At 43.9% G+C, this 19,269-nt stretch overlaps 1 protein-coding gene across 3 annotated transcripts in view; it reads left to right on the top strand.

Moving 5' to 3' along the window:
* LOC138468402 (uncharacterized) overlaps positions 1 to 19,269 on the top strand; it is a 209,976-nt gene that overhangs the window by 31,228 nt on the left and 159,479 nt on the right. The gene's annotated exons all lie outside the window — the stretch shown is intronic.

Here is a 19,269-nt window from a genome sequence, read left to right as displayed (position 1 = left end):
TGAGGGTCTGCCTAGCTAGTGACTGCTCAGGGTCTGCCTAGCTTGTGACTGCCCAGGGTCTGCCTAGCTTGTAACTGCCCAGGGTCTGCCTAGCTAGTGACTGATCAGGGTCTGCCTAGCTTGTGACTGCTCAGGGTCTGCCTAGCTAGTGACTGCTCAGGGTCTGCCTACCTAGTGACTGGTCAGGGTCTGCCTAGATAGTGACTTTTCAGGGTCTGCCTAACTAGTGAATGCACAGTATCTGCCTAGCTAGTGACTGTTCAGGGTCTACATAGTTAGTGGCTGCTCAAGGTCTACCTAGCTAGTGACTGACCAGTGTCCGCGTAGCTAGAGACTGCACAGTATCCACCTAGCTAGTGAATGCACAGTATCTGTCTAGCATTGACCTTGTATTTGCAGGCCACAGCAACCTGCAATAAAATAGAATAATGACTCTTAGTTACCTGCGGCATTTACCCCCGAGTGGCAGATCACATCACCCTGCAGCCTACTAAAATCATGTCTTGGCTAGCATCAGCATTGGCCCTACAGTTGCAGGCAACAGCACCCTGCAGCCTACTGGAAGCATGCCTCTTAGCTTCAGCATTGGCCCCACAGTTGCAGGCAACAGCACCCTGCAGCCTACTGGAAGCATGCCTCTTAGTTACCATCAGCATTGACCCAACAGTTGCAGGACAAAGCACCCCGCAGCCTACTAGAATCATGCCTCTTAGTTAGCTTGAGCATTGGCCTCACAGTTGCCCACAACAGCACCCCGCTACAATCACTTCTCTTAGTTACCTTCAGCATCTTCCCCGCAGATCAGGTGACAGCACCCTGCAGACTACTGAAATGATGTCTTGGGTACCATCTGTTTCAGATGACAGCACCATGCAGCCAAGTAGAATCTTGTCTTAGTGAACTTGAGCAGTGACCCAAGTTGAAAGTGATCGCACCGTGCAGCCTACTAGACCCATGCTGCAGTTACCTTCAGCATATACCACAGGCACCTTGCAGCCTATTAGAAATATGCCTCTTAGTTACCGTCAACATTGACTGCCTAGTGAAGGTGGCAATACCCTGCAGCCTATTAAAATCATGTCTCTTACTTACCTTCAGCGTGGACCCCAAAGTTGCAGGCAACAGAACCCTTCTAGAATATTATCTTTAAATTACTTTCACAATTTTCTCAGCATTTGCACGTGTAGGTTGCTGTCACCTGCATCTGCAGAAAGAATGTCTCTTAGTAACCTTCAACATGTATCCTGTAGTTGCAGACAACAGCAACATGGAGCCTACTAAAATGATGTCTCTCAGTTAACTTCACCATTCACCTCTAAGTGGCAAGTGACCACATGCTGCAGCCAAGTAGAATTTTGTCTTAGTGACCTTTTGCCTTGACGCCACAGTTGCAGGTGACAGCACCCTGCAATATACAAGGATAATTTATTTTATTAGCTACCGTAAACATTGACTCTGCAGTTGCATTAGACAGCAACCGGCAACTTACTAGAACGCTGTCTCTTAGCTACCTTTAGTATTGACCCCATAGTTGCAGATTCAACCACTCTTCTAGAATCCTACCTCTTAGTTACTTTCAGAATTGTATCTTCATTTGCAGGCAACAGCACACTGCAGCCTTTTATAATCATGCATGCTAGTTACTATCAGCATTTACACCATACCTGCAGGTGACAGCACACTGCAGCCTTTTATAATCATGCATGTTAGTCACCTTCAGCATTACCCCATACCCGCTGGTGATAGCACACTGCAGCCTTTTATAATCATGCATGTTAGTTACCTTCAGCATTTACCCCATACCTGAGGGTGACAGCACACTGCAGCCTTTTATAATCATGCATGCTAGTTACTATCAGCATTTACACCATACCTGCAGGTGACAGCACACTGCAGCCTTTTATAATCATGCATGTTAGTCACCTTCAGCATTACCCCATACCTGCTGGTGACAGCACACTGCAGCCTTTTATAATCATGCATGTTAGTTACCTTCAGCATTTACCCCATACCTGCAGGTGACAGCACACTGCAGCCTTTTATAATCATGCATGTCAGTTACCTTCAGCATTTACCCCATACCTGCTGGTGACAGCACACTGCAGCCTTTTATAATCATGCATTTAGTTACCATCAACATTTACCACATGCCTGCTGGTGACAGCACACTGCAGCCTTTTATAATCATGCATGTTAGTCACCATCAGCATTACCCCATACCCGCTGGTGATAGCACACTGCAGCCTTTTATAATCATGCATGTTAGTTACCTTCAGCATTTACCCCATACCTGAGGGTGACAGCACACTGCAGCCTTTTATAATCATGCATGCTAGTTACTATCAGCATTTACACCATACCTGCAGGTGACAGCACACTGCAGCCTTTTATAATCATGCATGTTAGTCACCTTCAGCATTACCCCATACCTGCTGGTGACAGCACACTGCAGCCTTTTATAATCATGCATGTTAGTTACCTTCAGCATTTACCCCATACCTGCAGGTGACAGCACACTGCAGCCTTTTATAATCATGCATGTTAGTTACCTTCAGCATTTACCCCATAGCTGCTGGTGACAGCACACTGCAGCCATTTATAATCATGCATATTAGTTACCATCAGCATTTTACCCCATACCTGCTGGTGACAGCACACTGCAGCCTCTTATAATCATGCATATTAGTTCCCTTTGCATTTACCCATACATGCTGGTGACAGCACACTGCAGCCTTTTATAATCATGCATGTTAGTTCCCTTTGCATTTACCCCATACCTGCTGGTGAGGGCACACTGCAGCCTTTTATAATCATGCATGTTAGTTCCCTTTGCATTTACCCCATACCTACTGGTGATAGCACACTGCGGCCTTTTATAATTATGATTGTCAGTTACCTTCAGCATTTACCCCATACCTGCTGGTGACAGCACACTGCAGCCTTTTATAATCATGCATGTTAGTTCCCTTTGCATTTACCCCATACCTGCTGGTGACAGCACACTGCAGCCTTTTATAATCATGCATGTTAGTTCCCTTTGCATTTACCGCATACCTGCTGGTGATAGCACACTGCAGCCTTTTATAATTATGCATGTCAGTTACCTTCAGCATTTTACCCCATACCTGCTGGTGACAGCACACTGCAGCCTCTTATAATCATGCATATTAGTTCCCTTTGCATTTACCCCATACATGCTTGTGACAGCACATTGCAGCCTTTTATAATCATGCATGTCAGTTACCTTCAGCATTTACCCCATTCCTGCCGGTGACAGCACACTGCACCCTTTTATAATCATGCATGTCAGTTACCTTCAGTACTTACCGCATACCTGCTGGTGACTGCACACTGCAGCCTTTAATAATCATGCATGTTAGTTACCTTCAGCATTTTACCCATACCTGCTAGTGACAGCACACTGCAGCCTTTTCATAATCATGCATGTTAGTTACTATCAGCATTTTACTCCATACCTGCTGGTGTCAGCACACTGCAGCCTTTTATAATCATGCATGTTAGTTCACTTTGTATATATCCCATAGCTGCTGGTGATAGCACACTGCAGCCTTTTATAATCATGCATGTTAGTTCCCTTTGCATTTACCCCATACCTGCTGGTGACAGCACACTGCAGCCTTTTATAATCATGCATGTTAGTTACCTTCAGCATTTTACCCATACCTGCTAGTGACAGCACACTGCAGCCTTTTCATAATCATGCATGTTAGTTACCATCAGCATTTTACCCCATACCTGCTGGTGACAGCACACTGAAACCTTTTATAATCATGCATGTTAGTTACCTTCAGCATTTTACCCATACCTACTAGTGACAGCACACTGCAGCCTTTTCATAATCATGCATGTTAGTTACCATCTGCATTTTACTCCATACTTGCTGGTGTCAGCACCCTGCAGCCTTTTATAATCATGCATGTTAGTTACCTTCAGCATTTACCCCATACCGCTGGTGACGGCACACTGCAGCCTTTTCATAATCATGCATGTTAGTTACCTTCAGTATTTACCCCATACCTGCTGGTGACAGCAGTCTGCAGCCTTTTATAATCATGCATGTTCATTACCTTCAGCATTTAGCCCATATCTGCTGGTGACACACACTGCAGCCTTTTATAATCATGCATGTTAGTTACCTTCAGCATTTACCCCATACCTTCTGGTGACAGCACACTGCAGCCTTTTATAATCATGCATGTTAGTTACCTTCAGCATTTACTCCATACCTGCTGGTGACAGCACACTGCAGCCTTTTATAATCATGCATGTTAGTCACCATCAGCAGTTACCCCATACCTGCAGGTGACAGCACACTGCAGCCTTTTATAATCATGCATGTCAGTTACTTTCAGCATTTACCCCATTCCTGCCGGTGACAGCACACTGCAGCCTTTTATAATTATGCATGTCAGTTACCTTCAGCATTTACCCCATACCTTCTGGTGACAGCACACTGCAGCCTTTTATAATCATGCATGTCAGTTACCTTCAGTGTTTACCCCATACCTGCTGGTGATTGCACACTGCAGCCTTTTATAATCATGCATGTCAGTTACCTTCAGCATTTAACCCATACCTGCTGGTGACAGCATACTGCAGCCTTTTATAATCATGCATGTTAGTTACCTTCAGCATTTTACCCATACCTGCTAGTGACAGCACACTGCATGCTAGTGACAGCACACTGCAGACTTTTCATAATCATGCATGTTAGTTACCTTCAGCATTTACCCCATACCGCTGGTGACAGCACACTGCAGCCTTTTATAATCATGCATGTTAGTTACCTTCAGCATTTACCCCATACCGCTGGTGACAGCACACTGCAGCCTTGTATAATCATGCATGTTAGTTACCTTCAGCATTTTACCCATACCTGCTAGTGACAGCACACTGCAGCCTTTTCATAATCATGCATGTTACTTACCATCAGCATTTTACTCCATACCTGCTGGTGTCAGCACACTTCAGCCTTTTATAATCATGTATGTCAGTTACCTTCAGCATTTACCCCATACCTGCTGGTGACAGCACACTGCAGCCTTTCATAACCATGCATGTTAATTACCTTCAGCATTTTACCCATACCTGCTAGTGACAGCAGCCTGCAGCCTTTTATAATCATGCATGTTCGTTACCTTCAGAATTTAGCCCATATCTGCTGGTGACAGCATACTGCAGCCTTTTATAATCATGCATGTTAGTTACCTTCAGCATTTACCCCATACCTGCTGGTGACAGCACACATTAGCCTTTTATAATCATGCATGTTAGTTACCATCAGCATTTCCCCCATACCTGCTGGTGACAGCACACTGCATCCTTTCCTAACCATGCACGTTAGTTACCTTCAGCATTTTACCCATACCTGCTAGTGGCAGCACACTGCAGCCTTTTATAATCATGCATGTTAGTTCCCTTTGCATTTACCCCATACCTGCTGGTGACAGCACACTGCAGCCTTTTATAATCATGCATGTTAGTTACCTTCAGCATTTTACCCATACCTGCTAGTGACAGCACACTGCAGCTTTTTCATAATCATGCATGTTAGTTACCATCAGCATTTTACCCCATACCTGCTGGTGACAGCACACTGAAACCTTTTATAATCATGCATGTTAGTTACCTTCAGCATTTTACCCATACCTACTAGTGACAGCACACTGCAGTCTTTTCATAATCATGCATGTTAGTTACCATCTGCATTTTACTCCATACTTGCTGGTGTCAGCACCCTGCAGCCTTTTATAATCATGCATGTTAGTTACCTTCAGCATTTACCCCATACCGCTGGTGACGGCACACTGCAGCCTTTTCATAATCATGCATGTTAGTTACCTTCAGTATTTACCCCATACCTGCTGGTGACAGCAGTCTGCAGCCTTTTATAATCATGCATGTTCGTTACCTTCAGCATTTAGCCCATATCTGCTGGTGACACACACTGCAGCCTTTTATAATCATGCATGTTAGTTACCTTCAGCATTTACCCCATACCTTCTGGTGACAGCACACTGCAGCCTTTTATAATCATGCATGTTAGTTACCTTCAGCATTTACTCCATACCTGCTGGTGACAGCACACTGCAGCCTTTTATAATCATGCATGTTAGTCACCATCAGCAGTTACCCCATACCTGCAGGTGACAGCACACTGCAGCCTTTTATAATCATGCATGTCAGTTACTTTCAGCATTTACCCCATTCCTGCCGGTGACAGCACACTGCAGCCTTTTATAATTATGCATGTCAGTTACCTTCAGCATTTACCCCATACCTTCTGGTGACAGCACACTGCAGCCTTTTATAATCATGCATGTCAGTTACCTTCAGTATTTACCCCATACCTGCTGGTGATTGCACACTGCAGCCTTTTATAATCATGCATGTCAGTTACCTTCAGCATTTACCCCATACCTGCTGGTGACAGCATACTGCAGCCTTTTATAATCATGCATGTTAGTTACCTTCAGCATTTTACCCATACCTGCTAGTGACAGCACACTGCATGCTAGTGACAGCACACTGCAGACTTTTCATAATCATGCATGTTAGTTACCTTCAGCATTTACCCCATACCGCTGGTGACAGCACACTGCAGCCTTTTATAATCATGCATGTTAGTTACCTTCAGCATTTACCCCATACCGCTGGTGACAGCACACTGCAGCCTTGTATAATCATGCATGTTAGTTACCTTCAGCATTTTACCCATACCTGCTAGTGACAGCACACTGCAGCCTTTTCATAATCATGCATGTTACTTACCATCAGCATTTTACTCCATACCTGCTGGTGTCAGCACACTTCAGCCTTTTATAATCATGTATGTCAGTTACCTTCAGCATTTACCCCATACCTGCTGGTGACAGCACACTGCAGCCTTTCATAACCATGCATGTTAATTACCTTCAGCATTTTACCCATACCTGCTAGTGACAGCAGCCTGCAGCCTTTTATAATCATGCATGTTCGTTACCTTCAGAATTTAGCCCATATCTGCTGGTGACAGCATACTGCAGCCTTTTATAATCATGCATGTTAGTTACCTTCAGCATTTACCCCATACCTGCTGGTGACAGCACACATTAGCCTTTTATAATCATGCATGTTAGTTACCATCAGCATTTCCCCCATACCTGCTGGTGACAGCACACTGCATCCTTTCCTAACCATGCACGTTAGTTACCTTCAGCATTTTACCCATACCTGCTAGTGGCAGCACACTGCAGCCTTTTCATAATCATGCATGTTAGTTACCTTCAGCATTTACCCCATACCTGCTGGTGACAGCACACTGCATCCTTTTATAATCATGCATTTTAGTTACCTTCAGCATTTTACCCATACCTGCTAGTGACAGCACACTGCAGCCTTTTCATGATCATGCATGTTAGTTACCATCAGCATTTTACTCCATACCTGCTGGTGTCAGCACCCTGCAGCCTTTTATAATCATGCATGTTAGTTACCTTCAGCATTTACCCCATACCGCTGGTGACAGCACACTGCAGCCTTTTATAATCATGAATGTTAGTTCCCTTTGCATTTACGCCATAGCTGCTGGTGACAGCACACTGCAGCCTTTTATAATCATGCATGTCAGTTACCTACAGTATTTACCCCATACTTGCTGGTGACAGCACACTACATCCTTTTATAATCATGCATGTCAGTTACCTTCAGCATTTACCCCATACCTGCTGGTGACAGCACCCTGCATCCTTTTATAATCATGCATGTTAGTTCCCTTTGCATTTACCACATACCTGCTGGTGACAGCACACTGCAGCCTTTTCATAATCATGCATGTTAGTTACCATCAGCATTTTACCCCATACCTGCTGGTGACAGCACACTGCAGCCTTTTATAATCATGCATGTCAGTTACCTTCACCATTTACTCCATAGCTGCTGGTGACAGCACACTGCAGCCTTTTATAATCATGCATGTCAGTTACCTTCAGCATTTACCCCATACCGCTGGTGACAGCACACTGCAGCCTTTTATAATCATGCATGTTAGTTACCTTCAGCATTTACCCCATACCTGCTGGTGACAGCAGACTGCAGCCTTTTATAATCATGCATGTTAGTTACCTTCAGCATTTACCCCATACCTGCTGGTGACAGCAGACTGCAGCCTTTTATAATCATGCATGTTAGTTACCTTCAGCATTTACCCCATAGCTGCTGGTGACAGCACACTGCAGCCTTTTATAATCATGCATATTAGTTACCATCAGCATTTTACCCCATACCTGCTGGTGACAGCACACTGCAGCCTCTTATAATCATGCATATTAGTTCCCTTTGCATTTACCCCATACATGCTGGTGACAGCACACTGCAGCCTTTTATAATCATGCATGTTAGTTCCCTTTGCATTTACCCCATTCCTGCTGGTGAGGGCACACTGCAGCCTTTTATAATCATGCATGTTAGTTCCCTTTGCATTTACCCCATACCTACTGGTGATAGCACACTGCAGCCTTTTATAATTATGATTGTCAGTTACCTTCAGCATTTACCCCATACCTGCTGGTGACAGCACACTGCAGCTTTTTATAATCATGCATGTTAGTTACCTTCAGCATTTACCCCATACCTGCTGGTGACAGCAGACTGCAGCCTTTTATAATCATGCATGTTAGTTACCTTCAGCATTTACCCCATACCTGCTGGTGACAGCACACTGCAGCCTTTTATAATCATGCATTTTAGTTACCTTCAGCACTTACCCCATAGCTGCTGGTGACAGCACACTGCAGCCTTTTATAATCATGCATATTAGTTACCATCAGCATTTTACCCCATACCTGCTGGTGACAGCACACTGCAGCCTCTTATAATCATGCATATTAGTTCCCTTTGCATTTACCCCATACATGCTGGTGACAGCACACTGCAGCCTTTTATAATCATGCATGTTAGTTCCCTTTGCATTTACCCCATTCCTGCTGGTGAGGGCACACTGGAGCCTTTTATAATCATGCATGTTAGTTCCCTTTGCATTTACCCCATACCTACTGGTGATAGCACACTGCAGCCTTTTATAATTATGATTGTCAGTTACCTTCAGCATTTACCCCATACCTGCTGGTGACAGCACACTGCAGCTTTTTATAATCATGCATGTTAGTTCCCTTTGCATTTACCCCATACCTGCTGGTGACGGCACACTGCAGCCTTTTATAATCATGCATGTTAGTTCCCTTTGCATTTACCACATACCTGCTGGTGACAGCACACTGCAGCCTTTTCATAATCATGCGTGTTAGTTACCATCAGCATTTTACCCCATACCTGCTGGTGACAGCACACTGCAGCCTTTTATAATCATGCATGTCAGTTACCTTCACCATTTACTCCATAGCTGCTGGTGACAGCACACTGCAGCCTTTTATAATCATGCATGTTAGTTACCTTCAGCATTTACCCCATACCGCTGGTGACAGCACACTGCAGCCTTTTATAATCATGCATGTTAGTTACCTTCAGCATTTACCCCATACCTGCTGGTGACAGCAGACTGCAGCCTTTTATAATCATGCATGTTAGTTACCTTCAGCATTTACCCCATACCTGCTGGTGACAGCACAATGCAGCCTTTTATAATCATGCATGTTAGTTACCTTCAGCATTTACCCCATAGCTGCTGGTGACAGCACACTGCAGCCTTTTATAATCATGCATATTAGTTACCATCAGCATTTTACCCCATACCTGCTGGTGACAGCACACTGCAGCCTCTTATAATCATGCATATTAGTTCCCTTTGCATTTACCCCATACATGCTGGTGACAGCACACTGCAGCCTTTTATAATCATGCATGTTAGTTCCCTTTGCATTTACCCCATTCCTGCTGGTGAGGGCACACTGGAGCCTTTTATAATCATGCATGTTAGTTCCCTTTGCATTTACCCCATACCTACTGGTGATAGCACACTGCAGCCTTTTATAATTATGATTGTCAGTTACCTTCAGCATTTACCCCATACCTGCTGGTGACAGCACACTGCAGCTTTTTATAATCATGCATGTTAGTTCCCTTTGCATTTACCCCATACCTGCTGGTGACGGCACACTGCAGCCTTTTCATAATCATGCATGTTAGTTACCATCACCATTTTACCCCATACCTGCTGGTGACTGCACACTGCAGCCTTTTATAATCATGCATGTCAGTTACCTTCACCATTTACTCCATAGCTGCTGGTGACAGCACACTGCAGCCTTTTATAATCATGCATGTTAGTTACCTTCAGCATTTACCCCATACCGCTGGTGACAGCACACTGCAGCCTTTTATAATCATGCATGTTAGTTACCTTCAGCATTTACCCCATACCTGCTGGTGACAGCAGACTGCAGCCTTTTATAATCATGCATGTTAGTTACCTTCAGCACTTACCCCATACCTGCTGGTGACAGCATACTGCAGCCTTTTATAATCATGCATGTTAGTTACCTTCAGCATTTACCCATAGCTGCTGGTGACAGCACACTGCAGCCTTTTATAATCATGCATATTAGTTACCATCAGCATTTTACCCCATACCTGCTGGTGACAGCACACTGCAGCCTCTTATAATCATGCATATTAGTTCCCTTTGCATTTACCCCATACATGCTGGTCACAGCACACTGCAGCCTTTTATAATCATGCATGTTAGTTACCTTCAGCATTTACCCATAGCTGCTGGTGACAGCACACTGCAGCCTTTTATAATCATGCATATTAGTTACCATCAGCATTTTACCCCATACCTGCTGGTGACAGCACACTGCAGCCTCTTATAATCATGCATGTTAGTTCCCTTTGCATTTACCCCATACCTACTGGTGATAGCACACTGCAGCCTTTTATAATTATGATTGTCAGTTACCTTCAGCATTTACCCCATACCTGCTGGTGACAGCACACTGCAGCTTTTTATAATCATGCATGTTAGTTCCCTTTGCATTTACCCCATACCTGCTGGTGACGGCACACTGCAGCCTTTTATAATCATGCATGTTAGTTCCTTTTGCATTTACCGCATACCTGCTGGTGATAGCACACTGCAGCCTTTTATAATTATGCATGTCAGTTACCTTCAGCATTTTACCCCATACCTGCTGGTGACAGCACACTGCAGCCTCTTATAATCATGCATATTAGTTCCCTTTGCATTTACCCCATACATGCTTGTGACAGCACACTGCAGCCTTTTATAATCATGTATGTCAGTTACCTTCAGCATTTACCCCATTCCTGCCTGTGACAGCACACTGCAGCCTTTTATAATTATGCATGTCAGTTACCTTCAGCATTTACCCCATACCTTCTGGTGACAGCACACTGTAGCCTTTTATAATAATGCATGTCAGTTACCTTCAGTATTTACCCCATACCTGCTGGTGACTGCACACTGCATCCTTTTATAATCATGCATGTTAGTTACCTTCAGCATTTTACCCATACTTGCTAGTGACAGCACACTGCATGCCAGTGACAGCACACTGCAGCCTTTTCATAATCATGCATGTTAGTTACTATCAGCATTTTACTCAATACCTGCTGGTGTCAGCACACTGCAGCCTTTTATAATCATGCATGATAGTTCCCTTTGCATTTATCCCATAGCTGCTGGTGATAGCACACTGCAGCCTTTTATAATCATGCATGTTAGTTCCCTTTGCATTTACCCCATACCTGCTGGTGACAGCACACTGCAGCCTTTTATAATCATGCATGTTAGTTACCTTCAGCATTTTACCCATACCTGCTAGTGACAGCACACTGCAGCCTTTTCATAATCATGCATGTTAGTTACCATCAGCATTTTACCCCATACCTGCTGGTGACAGCACACTGCAGCCTTTTATAATCATGCATGTTAGTTACCTTCAGCATTTTACCCATACCTGCTATTGACAGCACACTGCAGCCTTTTCATAATCATGCATGTTAGTTACCATCAGCATTTTACTCCATATTTGCTGGTGTCAGCACACTGCAGCCTTTTATAATCATGTATGTCAGTTACCTTCAGTATTTACCCATACCTGGTGGTGACAGCAGCCTGCAGCCTTTTATAAACATGCATGTTCGTTACCTTCAGCATTTAGCCCATATTTGCTGGTGACAGCACACTGCAGCCTTTTATAATCATGCATGTTAGTTACCTTCAGCATTTACCCCATACCTGCTGGTGACAGCACACTGCAGGCTTTTATAATCATGCATGTTAGTTACCTTCAGCATTTACTGTATACCTGCTGGTGACAGCACACTGCAGCCTTTTATAATCATGCATGTCAGTTACCTTCAGCATTTACCCCATACCTGCTGGTGACAGCACACTGCAGCATTTTATAATCAATAATGTTAGTTCCCTTTGCATTTACCCCATACCTGCTGGTGACGGCACACTGCAGCCTTTTATAATCATGCATGTTAGTTCCTTTTGCATTTACCGCATACCTGCTGGTGATAGCACACTGCAGCCTTTTATAATTATGCATGTCAGTTACATTCAGCATTTTACCCCATACCTGCTGGTGACAGCACACTGCAGCCTCTTATAATCATGCATATTAGTTCCCTTTGCATTTACCCCATACATGCTTGTGACATCACACTGCAGCCTTTTATAATCATGCATGTCAGTTACCTTCAGCATTTACCCCATTCCTGCCTGTGACAGCACACTGCAGCCTTTTATAATTATGCATGTCAGTTACCTTCAGCATTTACCCCATACCTTCTGGTGACAGCACACTGTAGCCTTTTATAATAATGCATGTCAGTTACCTTCAGTATTTATCCCATACCTGCTGGTGACTGCACACTGCAGCCTTTTATAATCATGCATGTTAGTTACCTTCAGCATTTTACCCATACCTGCTAGTGACAGCACACTGCATGCCAGTGACAGCACACTGCAGCCTTTTCATAATCATGCATGTCAGTTACTATCAGCATTTTACTCAATACCTGCTGGTGTCAGCACACTGCAGCCTTTTATAATCATGCATGTTAGTTCCCTTTGCATTTATCCCATAGCTGCTGGTGATAGCACACTGCAGCCTTTTATAATCATGCATGTTAGTTCCCTTTGCATTTACCCCATACCTGCTGGTGACAGCACACTGCAGCCTTTTATAATCATGCATGTTAGTTACCTTCAGCATTTTACCCATACCTGATAGTGACAGCACACTGCAGCCTTTTCATAATCATGCATGTTAGTTAACATCAGCATTTTACCCCATACCTGCTGGTGACAGCACACTGCAGCCTTTTATAATCATGCATGTTAGTTACCTTCAGCATTTTACCCATACCTGCTATTGACAGCACACTGCAGCCTTTTCATAATCATGCATGTTAGTTACCATCAGCATTTTACTCCATACTTGCTGGTGTCAGCACACTGCAGCCTTTTATAATCATGTATGTCAGTTACCTCCAGTATTTACCCATACCTGCTGGTGACAGCAGCCTGCAGCCTTTTATAATCATGCATGTTCGTTACCTTCAGCATTTAGCCCACATCTGCTGGTGACAGCACACTGCAGCCTTTTATAATCATGCATGTTAGTTACCTTCAGCATTTACCCCATACCTGCTGGTGACGGCACACTGCAGCCTTTTATAATCATGCATGTTAGTTACCTTCAGCATTTACTGTATACCTGCTGGTGACAGCACACTGCAGCCTTTTATAATCATGCATGTTAGCTACCATCAGCATTTACCCCATACCTGCTGGTGACAGCACACTGCAGCCTTTTATAATCATGCATGTCAGTTACCTTCAGCATTTACCCCATACCTGCTGGTGTCACCACACTGCAACCTTTTATAATCATGCATGTTAGTTACCATCATCATTTAGCCCATAACTGCTGGTGACAGCACATGGCAGCCTTTTATAATCATGCATGTTAGTTACCATCAGCATTGTACCCATACCTGCTGGTGACAGCTCACTGCAGCCTTTTATAATCATGCATTTAGTTACCTTCAGCATTTACCCCATACCTGCTGGTGTCACCACACTGCAGCCTTTTCATAATCATGCATGTTAGTTACCTTCAGCATTTACCCCATACCTGCTGGTGACAGCACACTGCAGCCTTTTATAATCATGCATGTTAGTTACCTTCAGCATTTACCCCATACCTGCTGGTGACAGCACACTGCAGCCTTTTATAATCATGCATGTTAGTTACCTTCAGCATTTACCCCATATCTGCTGGTGACAGCACACTGCAGCCTTTTATAATCATGCATGTTAGTTACCTTCAGCATTTACCCCATAGCTGCTGGTGACAGCACACTGCAGCCTTTTATAATCATGCATGTTAGTTACCATCAGCATTTTACCCCATACCTGCTGGTGACAGCACACTGCAGCCTCTTATAATCATGCATATTAGTTCCCTTTGCATTTAACCCATACATGCTGGTGACAGCACACTGCAGCCTTTTATAATCATGCATGTTATTTCCCTTTGCATTTACCCCATACCTGCTGGTGAGGGCACAGTGCATCCTTTTATAATTATGCATGTTAGTTCCCTTTGCATTTACCCCATACCTACTGGTGATAGCACACTGCAGCCTTTTATAATTATGATTGTCAGTTACCTTCAGCATTTACCCCATACCTGCTGGTGACAGCACACTGCAGCCTTTTATAATCATGCATGTTAGTTCCCTTTGCATTTACCCCATACCTGCTGGTGACGGCACACTGCAGCGTTTTATAATCATGCATGTTAGTTCCCTTTGCATTTACCGCATACCTGCTGGTGATAGCACACTGCAGCCTTTTATAATTATGCATGTCAGTTACCTTCAGCATTTTACCCCATACCTGCTGGTGACAGCACACTGCAGCCTCTTATAATCATGCATATTAGTTCCCTTTGCATTTACCCCATACATGCTTGTGACAGCACACTGCAGCCTTTTATAATCATGCATGTCAGTTACCTTCAGCATTTACCCCATTCCTGCCTGTGACAGCACACTGCAGCCTTTTATAATTATGCATGTCAGTTACCTTCAGCATTTACCCCATACCTTCTGGTGACAGCACACTGCATCCTTTTATAATCATGCATGTTAGTTACCTTCAGCATTTACCCCATAGCTTCTGGTGACAGCACACTGCAGCCTTTTATAATCATGCATATTAGTTACCATCAGCATTTTACCCCATACCTGCTGGTGACAGCACACTGCAGCCTTTTATAATCATGCATGTCAGTTACCTTCAGCATTTACCCCATTCCTGCCTGTGACAGCACACTGCAGCCTTTTATAATCATGCATGTTAGTTCCCTTTGCATTTACCCCATACCTGCTGGTGAGGGCACACTGCAGCCTTTTATAATCATGCATGTTAGTTCCCTTTGCATTTACCCCATACCTACTGGTGATAGCACACTGCAGCCTTTTATAATTATGATTGTCAGTTACCTTCAGCATGTACCCCATACCTGCTGGTGACAGCACACTGCAGCCTTTTATAATCATGCATGTTAGTTACCTTCCGCATTTACCCCATAGCTGCTGGTGACAGCACACTGCAGCCTTTTATAATCATGCATATTAGTTACCATCAGCATTTTACCCCATACCTGCTGGTGACAGCACACTGCAGCCTTTTATAATCATGCATGTCAGTTACCTTCAGCATTTACCCCATTCCTGCCTGTGACAGCACACAGCAGCCTTTTATAATCATGCATGTTAGTTCCCTTTGCATTTACCCCATACCTACTGGTGATAGCACACTGCAGCCTTTTATAATTATGATTGTCAGTTACCTTCAGCATTTACCCCATACCTGCTGGTGACAGCACACTGCAGCCTTTTATAATCATGCATGTTAGTTCCCTTTGCATTTACCCCATACCTGCTGGTGACGGCACACTGCAGCGTTTTATAATCATGCATGTCAGTTACCTTCAGCATTTACCCCATTCCTGCCTGTGACAGCACACTGCAGCCTTTTATAATTATGCATGTCAGTTACCTTCAGCATTTACCCCATACCTTCTGGTGACAGCACACTGTAGCCTTTTATAATAATGCATGTCAGTTACCTTCAGTATTTACCCCATACCTGCTGGTGACTGCACACTGCATCCTTTTATAATCATGCATGTTAGTTACCTTCAGCATTTTACCCATACTTGCTAGTGACAGCACACTGCATGCCAGTGACAGCACACTGCAGCCTTTTCATAATCATGCATGTTAGTTACTATCAGCATTTTACTCAATACCTGCTGGTGTCAGCACACTGCAGCCTTTTATAATCATGCATGATAGTTCCCTTTGCATTTATCCCATAGCTGCTGGTGATAGCACACTGCAGCCTTTTATAATCATGCATGTTAGTTCCCTTTGCATTTACCCCATACCTGCTGGTGACAGCACACTGCAGCCTTTTATAATCATGCATGTTAGTTACCTTCAGCATTTTACCCATACCTGCTAGTGACAGCACACTGCAGCCTTTTCATAATCATGCATGTTAGTTACCATCAGCATTTTACCCCATACCTGCTGGTGACAGCACACTGCAGCCTTTTATAATCATGCATGTTAGTTACCTTCAGCATTTTACCCATACCTGCTATTGACAGCACACTGCAGCCTTTTCATAATCATGCATGTTAGTTACCATCAGCATTTTACTCCATATTTGCTGGTGTCAGCACACTGCAGCCTTTTATAATCATGTATGTCAGTTACCTTCAGCATTTACCCCATACCTGCTAGTGACAGCACACTGCAGCCTTTTATAATCATGCATGTCAGTTACCTTCAGCATTTACCCCATACCTGCTGGTGACAGCACACTGCAGCCTTTTATAATCAATAATGTTAGTTCCCTTTGCATTTACCCCATACCTGCTGGTGACGGCACACTGCAGCCTTTTATAATCATGCATGTTAGTTACCTTCAGCATTTACCCCATACCTGCTGGTGACAGCAGACTGCAGCCTTTTATAATCATGCATGTTAGTTACCTTCAGCATTTACCCCATACCTGCTGGTGACAGCACACTGCAGCCTTTTATAATCATGCATTTTAGTTACCTTCAGCACTTACCCCATAGCTGCTGGTGACAGCACACGGCAGCCTTTTATAATCATGCATATTAGTTACCATCAGCATTTTACCCCATACCTGCTGGTGACAGCACACTGCAGCCTCTTATAATCATGCATATTAGTTCCCTTTGCATTTACCCCATACATGCTGGTGACAGCACACTGCAGCCTTTTATAATCATGCATGTTAGTTCCCTTTGCATTTACCCCATTCCTGCTGGTGAGGGCACACTGGAGCCTTTTATAATCATGCATGTTAGTTCCCTTTGCATTTACCCCATACCTACTGGTGATAGCACACTGCAGCCTTTTATAATTATGATTGTCAGTTACCTTCAGCATTTACCCCATACCTGCTGGTGACAGCACACTGCAGCTTTTTATAATCATGCATGTTAGTTCCCTTTGCATTTACCCCATACCTGCTGGTGACGGCACACTGCAGCCTTTTATAATCATGCATGTTAGTTCCCTTTGCATTTACCACATACCTGCTGGTGACAGCACACTGCAGCCTTTTCATAATCATGCGTGTTAGTTACCATCAGCATTTTACCCCATACCTGCTGGTGACAGCACACTGCAGCCTTTTATAATCATGCATGTCAGTTACCTTCACCATTTACTCCATAGCTGCTGGTGACAGCACACTGCAGCCTTTTATAATCATGCATGTTAGTTACCTTCAGCATTTACCCCATACCGCTGGTGACAGCACACTGCAGCCTTTTATAATCATGCATGTTAGTTACCTTCAGCATTTACCCCATACCTGCTGGTGACAGCAGACTGCAGCCTTTTATAATCATGCATGTTAGTTACCTTCAGCATTTACCCCATACCTGCTGGTGACAGCACAATGCAGCCTTTTATAATCATGCATGTTAGTTACCTTCAGCATTTACCCCATAGCTGCTGGTGACAGCACACTGCAGCCTTTTATAATCATGCATATTAGTTACCATCAGCATTTTACCCCATACCTGCTGGTGACAGCACACTGCAGCCTCTTATAATCATGCATATTAGTTCCCTTTGCATTTACCCCATACATGCTGGTGACAGCACACTGCAGCCTTTTATAATCATGCATGTTAGTTCCCTTTGCATTTACCCCATTCCTGCTGGTGAGGGCACACTGGAGCCTTTTATAATCATGCATGTTAGTTCCCTTTGCATTTACCCCATACCTACTGGTGATAGCACACTGCAGCCTTTTATAATTATGATTGTCAGTTACCTTCAGCATTTACCCCATACCTGCTGGTGACAGCACACTGCAGCTTTTTATAATCATGCATGTTAGTTCCCTTTGCATTTACCCCATACCTGCTGGTGACGGCACACTGCAGCCTTTTCATAATCATGCATGTTAGTTACCATCACCATTTTACCCCATACCTGCTGGTGACTGCACACTGCAGCCTTTTATAATCATGCATGTCAGTTACCTTCACCATTTACTCCATAGCTGCTGGTGACAGCACACTGCAGCCTTTTATAATCATGCATGTTAGTTACCTTCAGCATTTACCCCATACCGCTGGTGACAGCACACTGCAGCCTTTTATAATCATGCATGTTAGTTACCTTCAGCATTTACCCCATACCTGCTGGTGACAGCAGACTGCAGCCTTTTATAATCATGCATGTTAGTTACCTTCAGCACTTACCCCATACCTGCTGGTGACAGCACACTGCAGCCTTTTATAATCATGCATGTTAGTTACCTTCAGCATTTACCCATAGCTGCTGGTGACAGCACACTGCAGCCTTTTATAATCATGCATATTAGTTACCATCAGCATTTTACCCCATACCTGCTGGTGACAGCACACTGCAGCCCCTTATAATCATGCATATTAGTTCCCTTTGCATTTACCCCATACATGCTGGTCACAGCACACTGCAGCCTTTTATAATCATGCATGTTAGTTCCCTTTGCATTTACCCCATTCCCGCTGGTGAGGTCACACTGCAGCCTTTTATAATCATGCATGTTAGTTCCCTTTGCATTTACCCCATACCTACTGGTGATAGCACACTGCAGCCTTTTATAATTATGATTGTCAGTTACCTTCAGCATTTACCCCATACCTGCTGGTGACAGCACACTG

The sequence above is a fragment of the Ambystoma mexicanum genome, chromosome 4q, assembly GCF_040938575.1.
Source record: "Ambystoma mexicanum isolate Mex_15411 chromosome 4q, UKY_AmexF1_1, whole genome shotgun sequence".
NCBI classification, from domain to species: Eukaryota; Metazoa; Chordata; class Amphibia; order Caudata; family Ambystomatidae; genus Ambystoma; species Ambystoma mexicanum.
Note: the sequence above shows the minus strand (reverse complement) of the source record. Positions and strands in the feature narration are given on the sequence as shown.